This window comes from Mastigoproctus giganteus, chromosome 6, assembly GCF_048544385.1.
Source record: "Mastigoproctus giganteus isolate SK-2022 chromosome 6, ASM4854438v1, whole genome shotgun sequence".
Lineage (NCBI taxonomy): Eukaryota > Metazoa > Arthropoda > Arachnida > Uropygi > Thelyphonidae > Mastigoproctus > Mastigoproctus giganteus.
In genome coordinates, this window is record NC_143580.1 from 217342502 (window position 1) to 217350151 (window position 7650).

The following is a 7650-nucleotide window of genomic DNA, read 5'->3' on the forward strand; positions in this document are numbered from 1 at the left end:
CCTAGCCATAATTATGAGAGCTTCTTTGGACTCAGGGGAGGTACCCATAGACTGGAGATGTGCAAATGTAACCCCAATTCACAAAGGAGGATCAAAGGCTGACACAAGTAATTATAGACCTGTTAGTTTAACTTCTATTCCAGGTAAATTAATGGAGGCACTGGTTAAAGAAGCACTGCAGGATCATCTAGACAAGAATTCAGTTATAGCTCAGACGCAGCATGGTTTTGTTAAGGGCAGGTCTTGCCTGACCAATTTGATTGGATACTATGATGTAGTCACAAAAGAACTGGATGCAGGGAATAACTTTGATATTATATATTTGGATCTTAGAAAGGCTTTTGATACTGTTGCACATGGAAGACTGCTGCACAAATTGGAGCAGTGTGGCATTGGAGGAAAATTGCTGCTATGGATAAGGGGATGGTTGAGTGGCAGAAGACAGAGAGTGGTAATCAATGGACACTGCTCAACGTGGACTAATGTTATTAGTGGAGTTCCTCAGGGTTCAGTGTTGGGTCCGTTGTTGTTTTCGGTGTTTATGAATGATATTGATGATGGGATATCAAGTTTAATGTCCAAGTTTGCAGATGATACAAAGGTTGGCAGGGTTGTTAAGGACACCACTGACGCTATGCTGCTGCAACAGGATCTGGAAAGGTTGAACAGATGGGCTGAGAGGTGGGAAATGAAGTTTAACATTGACAAATGTAAAGTACTACATATTGGGAAACAGTAATCCCAGAGCAACGTATCAACTCTGCGGTACTACACTGACAGTGGTGGAGAATGAAAAGGACCTGGGGGTAATTGTGCAGGCAGATATGAAGTTCTCTGAGCAGTGCAGACGAGCTGCAAGAGTAGCTCATGGTGTTTTGTCAATGATATACAGGAATATTTCTAGCAGGGATAAGGAAGTGATTATTCCCTTGTATAAGGCAATGGTTAGGCCACATCTTGAGTACTGTATACAGGTCTGGAGGCCTCATCTCAAGAAGGATGTAGAGCTGCTGGAACGGGTACAGAGAAGGGCAACAAGATTAGTGAATGGAACAAAGGGTTGCTCTTACGAAGAAAGGCTTAAGTTTTGCAAATTACAGAGTCTGGAGACTAGGCACCGGCGAGGTGATCTAATAGAGGTGTATAAGGCTTTGAATGGTTTGAGTATGCTCAATGCCAATGGGATTCTTCATCTTGCTCAGAATAATCAGCTCAGAGGGCATAAATTCAAATTGAGGAAGGACAGATGTCGGATAGATGTGCGGAAATTTGCCTTTGGCCAGCGGGTGGTTGGTTAGTGGAACCGACTTCCATCACTTGTTGTTGAAGTTGATAGCCTAAACAAATTTAAGGCTCAACTGGACAGGTATTTCGAGTGAACGGAGGGGTGAAATGGGAGTGATGTGTTTTTTTTTTTTTTTTTTGGCTGAAGCTGAATAAGCTTGTTTTCTTGCATCATATGCCTTTACTAATGCTAATGCTAATGCTAATGCTAACATAAAACGTATAATTACATATTTTACATATAAAATTAATATTAACATGGGAAATGAAAGAACATGAAAAGCGATGAAAAGACGATGGCAGTCACTCGGCTGAAGACGAAAGCTGTTCCCTGACGATACATATTCTGTAGGATTTGTCCTCTATGAACTTTTTGTAGTCCACATCCATCTCCTGGATGTTGTAGAGCATCTCCATGGGCAGGAATCTATCCCATATCCTGAGCCTCCACGCCACAGACTGCAGAGAGGGGAGGGAAATCCCGCCCCTCTCTGATAGATTTCCCTATCCTGAGCCTGGAACGCAACTAAACCTGGAAATCCATTTCCCATGGATTTCCAGGTTTAGTTGCGTTGGGTTTGATTTGAGTGAGAACACTATTTGTGCAGATTTGTTTGGATTTATCTTAAGCGAAAACTGTGCCAAGTATGTATTCAGATTCTTAAGGCTGTTAATAATGGTTTCAGAAACAGAATCAGGTCGGGCGGTCCCGTTGATCCGATAGAGGAGCTTCACGTCGTCTGCATAACTGATAAATTCTGTTTGCTGGCACAGGAATGTGTGGATGACAGCCGTAAAGAGGAGCCCTGAAAGAACTCCTCCCTGGGAAACACCCACACAAACTTTCCTTGTGAAAGATTTTTTATTCACATTCAGGTGAAGGACCCTGGTCGTAAGTTGCGACTTCAAGAATTCCAGTATATTGCCTTTTATCTGGTATCCCTCCTCACAAATTTGCAGGAGGGGCTGGATGTTTATGCTGTCGAATGGAGACTGGATATCCAAATAAACGATTGCCAACTCAGCCCTATCTCGTAGAGTCCCCAGAATGGTGTTGGTGGACAACCAGATGTTCGAGAGGCAACCAGAGGGAGTAATAGTCTATCTCATTATCACCGGTGATTACTCATGCATTAAGAATCTGAAGATAAAGGAACCACTAGGTGGCAGTGATCACAGTGTACTGATGTGAGATTTACTTAAAGATGTAACTACCATCAGGGGTAAAGGGAAGGGTTTTTGCTTTCGTAAAGGTGACTACGGTGGTCTGAGACAGTATTTAAATTCTATACGGTGGGACCAACTGATGATGTTACCTACAGCAAATTCAAAATGGGAAGCATTCAAAGAATTAATCTTGGAAGCTACTAGGCTTTTCATACCAAATAAGAAATATTGTTCAAGATTTAGGCCTAAATAGATGCAGATGAACTAATTAGACATGTGACAGAGAAGAAAAATGCTTGGGATACATATAAATTAACAGGTGACACAGAAGCCTATGATAGATATAAGCCGCCAGTTTGTAATAAAATCAAAAAAGAGGTTAGGCAAGCGAAGGCAGATTACAAGAAATCTTTGGCAAAGGATGCAAAGAAAAACAGCGAAGACTCCTTTGCTTATGTAAACTCTCGAAGAAAGGGGATGAATCAGATTGGACCACAATCAGTGGTTAAACTGTTAATGATCTTGCTTATAACCAACACCCTCCCCACACCGGGTGGAAAAGGCCCGAGTTCGAATCCCGAATCCTGTCAGTGGTGATAGAAACGTTTCACTCCGTGTATCAGTTATTCCGTCTCAGGAGTGCACAGCAATGTCTTTTGATTCCCCAAAATCCCTGGTTTTAATTCTAGCAAAACAGGCAAATCGACCAGAGGACACACACACAATTAATGCACATAATACACATGAGCAAATGAATTAGTTTTGGGGGTGGCCCTAATATGACAGTTTTGTTAATGTGTTGTGGCGCACTGTGGCTATAGATGCTGATGCGCCGAAAAAATCCCCAAACAAACAAAAAAATGTTAATGTGTTATGTTCTACTAAGGTCGTAATTACTGCTCACTCTGAGTTGCTTTTAACGTTTTTGCCTGATTGCAGCTTAGCTTCAATCACTTCGTAAAGAACGAGATCATTTCTGAACAACTAGCAACCTATTTACGGGATAGAAAACCGAAATTTATGAGTTAAAAATCATGCCGCCATTACCCAATTCTAATTTGGTCATTGGCGTGTATATGCACATAAAATTTCCTTTGGCAAGACAGACTGTTTTCAAACTGTGTGAAAGATCAATCGATTAAAAAAATTAATGGTGAAATTTTACGATTCGCAAGAGTACTTTGAAGAAGATAAATTTCATTAATGCATATCAATAATGGTATATTGATTTTAAAAGCCCTTGCCAGTAGCTCAGTGGATATAATTATCTTCCTCCCCTACCTGATGGAAGGTGGTGTTCGAATCTCATTGTTTTTTTTTCACTACATGGCTGCGTTAGTCGGCTTCAGGCGAAGGTTGCACAGTTTTTACTCTCAGAAACTTGTTTTCGTCCAGCTAACAGAAAACTGACCGAAAAATACACGCAATTATAGACGTAATATACTGACCCTCATAGCCTTAGTTGCTATAGCACCTAACATCTACCTTACATAATGTTTATTTTAAAAATTGTTTTCATTACTTTTTTTCTGGTCGGATCCCATACTATTGATCATATCATGCATGCTTCTGTTCGGAGTTATTTCTTTCCAAACATATATCGGCTTCCGAGGACATAAGACAGTCACCTTTGCCCAAACTTACTCGTGGTGCCTTTCCTTTTTTTCCCTAGAGAATGACTGCAGATGCAATCTGAACACACCGCACAGCATCATCTCTCAACTCACCTGCCACCCCATAACGACATCTCCGGTTGGTCGTATGTGTGTCGCACTTTTATTACGACCTGATCACAGGTGGAGAAAAAGAAACCATTTTTATATTCTGGCGAGCAGAAAGCGCTCCACCACTCACTTGGGGAATACCAATGGCCTCACTTGGAAGGGGATGAACGTCACAGGGGTGATAGAGCACGGAAACACTCGTTCTCTTGAAAGTACCATCACGATGCTACTGTTTTAAGCTTCCCACTGGTAGAAGATTTGTCGATGATGGAGTAGTGAAATTTTTCCTCTGTATTTGTTTGCTTTTCTTCAGTCATGTTTCTTAACAACTCTTCTGACTTATTCGTAGGAGAGGTACTTGCTACGTATTGGCAGCAACATTTTCTGTCTCGATTTCTAGCTGCATACTCCTGTGAGGATTAAATCCCAGATTTAGTTAATTAACCAAAAAGAGATAAACATGCAACCATCTAACTCCTTAAAATTTCCATATATCCAATTGTTTTACAACTGAATTCATAACTTAAATTGTTAAAATTTGAAATTCTCTGTATATATATGTGTGTCTCCTTTGATAAATGTCCATGTTTAAATAGCTACTTTATTTTGGGGAAGAAAAAAAAGTTCCAGTGTATTCTTTGTATCTTGCGCCCTTGTGGGTAGCATAATTGGTACAATCCCGTCCTCCCCACATTGGGTGGAAAGGGATCGAGTTCGAATCCCGTCATTAAAGGAAGGAATTTTATTGGTCTTTTTTACAGCGTGGCTGAGTTAGTCAGTCTCAGACGAAGGAAGCGTGTTTTTTTTTTTTTTTTGTCCCTGAAACTCGAGGTTTCTCGTTCAGCAAACAGCAGCTTGACTACAGAACACACGCTATTGTTTTTTGCTGATGTGCCTGAAACCTTACAACAACATTATTAGCGCAATGTTGCCTATTTGCGATAATATTCTATGGTGCAGAACATGTCTGTATATGTTCTAATTTCAATAATTAAAGATAGGAAAGCAGAAAACGAAATGAAATTAATACTATGAAAATAATGAAAACCCATTTCATCTTTTTAAGTAGTCTTGATATGGCATAAGGAAAGTAAACTGGTGTAATAAAAGTTTAGGTTTAGTCGGTATATACAGTATGTTTTCATAAATTGAATTGAAATTGTGACCACTCAAGTAACTGATAGAAATTATAACTACGATATTTACATGGATGGAACTACTGTGAGTTCCATCCATGTTGGATGGAACAACATGCCATCTGCCCACTGTACTAATCTTCGCAGGTATCATAGTGATTATAATCACTGTCTTTCCACACGTGTGAAAAATACCTAGATTTGAATTTCATCAAAGACGACTAGAATTTTTTTAAAGATTTTCTTCTACCCTGACCGAGTTAGTCAGTCTAAGAGGTAGCATTGCTGCTTTCCCGAAAAGTTGTTTTTCGTTCAGCAAAACCCAGCAAACCGAAAACAGAATACCTGCGGTATACAATGAATGGCAACTTTATTGGGCTCATCTAACTAATAACCATTAGGTTCCCTTTTAGCCCTCAAACCAACCTGTATTTGTTGGCATAGACTCAACGAAGACTGATAGGGATGCTGGTCTCCATGTTGAAAATTGAGTAGTTGCAGATCTCCATTCCGAAGAGCTCGTTCCATCTAATCCTACAGGTACTCAATTGGACTGAGATCTGGTAATTGGTAAGATCATAGCATGAGGATGATATTCCTGGAACCAGTTCTGTACAGTTCAGTCCTTGTAACGTGGCGCACTGTCCTGTTAAAAGAACCCATTTGTCGATGGATACACTCCAAATGTTGAGATGCTATGAAATGCATTGGTATCAAGGGGCTTCATTGTTGACAAATGGTAAGTTGGATCCATAGACTCATGGCGTTTTCCACATATTTTGATCCTCCCATTACCATGAAACAGCAAACGCCTGGTTTTTTCGATTTGATGGATCCGAGATTCTTCAAACTGGATATGCGTGAAACAACAAACGCCTAGTTTGGTGAAAACATTAAACGTCTAGTTTGGTGAAAACATTAAACGTCTAGTTTGACGTCATGTATACATATCCATATGTAGGGCAGCATCCGAACATCAGTTCAACTTTGTCTTGGTACAGATCTCTGTAATACAGATCTCTGTAAAAGGACAGAAATGTGTGTAATGTTATATCTGTGCAATATGCGTGGATGCTGTTGTGTTGTTTAGTTGTTTCTGGCCATTTTACCACCATGAAGGCGATCACCCGGAAAGCCTGTCCAGTACCGTCTACACCACGAGGAGGTGTTCCATAACTACTCGAGCAAAAATATAAAATAAAATAAAAATAATTGAAAAAATCACAAAAGTGAAAAATAATTAAAAAAATCACAAAAGTGAAAAATAATTAAAAAAGAAGATAAAATAATAATAAAAAAATTTTAATTTTGATAGTGCATATCTAACTAATAACCCGAATTCAGTTCCAAAGAAGCCTAGATACTGACTTTGTCAGTAGGGAAAAAAAAAGCGAAACCATTTCAAGTTAGACAATTTTATTGATTTGAAAAAAAAAAAAAAAAAAGAAAAGAAAATAAGCCGCATTTTGAGAAATATAACCTAAAATTGCAAGAACATATTCAACTGTTTGCAAAAATCAGTTAAAATAAGTACTTACATTACATTACATCAATGTCAGTGTTAAAAAGGGACAGTAGTTCATGACAAGAAAAAAGAGCCAATTAAGGTCCAAATATATTGACCATAGAGTTTACTATTGAACTCAAAAAAATTCAAAATTGTCCATGAAAGTTCAAGTTCGAGTTTTTATTCAAAATCCATAGTAGAAAGAGCTGATAACGCTAAAAACAAACCACAAAATTTACCATAAATGGGGTGTTAAAGTGACACAAACAATCTAGTCTAGACAATATATGAAAAGCTGTATAATACATGTGGGCCAGTGGCGCAATGGATAACGCGTCTGACTACGAATCAGAAGATTACAGGTTCGAATCCTGGTTGGCTCGATGTGACGTTTAATCTTTTGGCTTGACATAGCCAAGTGGTCAGGACTGAAAGTGCAGTAGCACACGCTTTTTGGAGTGGACAGTAGTTCAAGCCCGTGACTACTGAATACGATTAACGATTGTATTCATGATTCTTTGTCAACTCCTCTGATGTAGTGGTAGTTCCGGAGTATAAACAAGAAAAATATCTTTATATAACAATAAAATTTATAAGGAGAGAAAATTAACAAAATTTTTAACATTTGTGTTATCAGTTAACAATAGCAGGTGATTTGGAAGGTCTGGTGTCAAAGGTTTGAAAGTTTGACGTCAAACGCATTAAACAACAAACGCTGGTTTGACGAATCTCAGATTCGTCAAGCGTGTGTTTGTCTGCGCGGGGTAGCACAGTGGTATCGTCACCATGTAGCATAGTGGTATTTAACCCAGGCCTTTTCTACTCATACCGG

At 39.1% G+C, this 7650-nt stretch overlaps 1 non-coding gene across 1 annotated transcript; it reads left to right on the top strand.

The window, feature by feature from the left end:
- The first annotated feature begins 7128 nt into the window (after positions 1–7128).
- TRNAR-ACG (transfer RNA arginine (anticodon ACG)) lies at positions 7129–7201 on the top strand. Its single transcript has one exon. It is a non-coding gene; the product is annotated as a tRNA-Arg (tRNA).
- Positions 7202–7650: the final 449 nt, after the last annotated feature.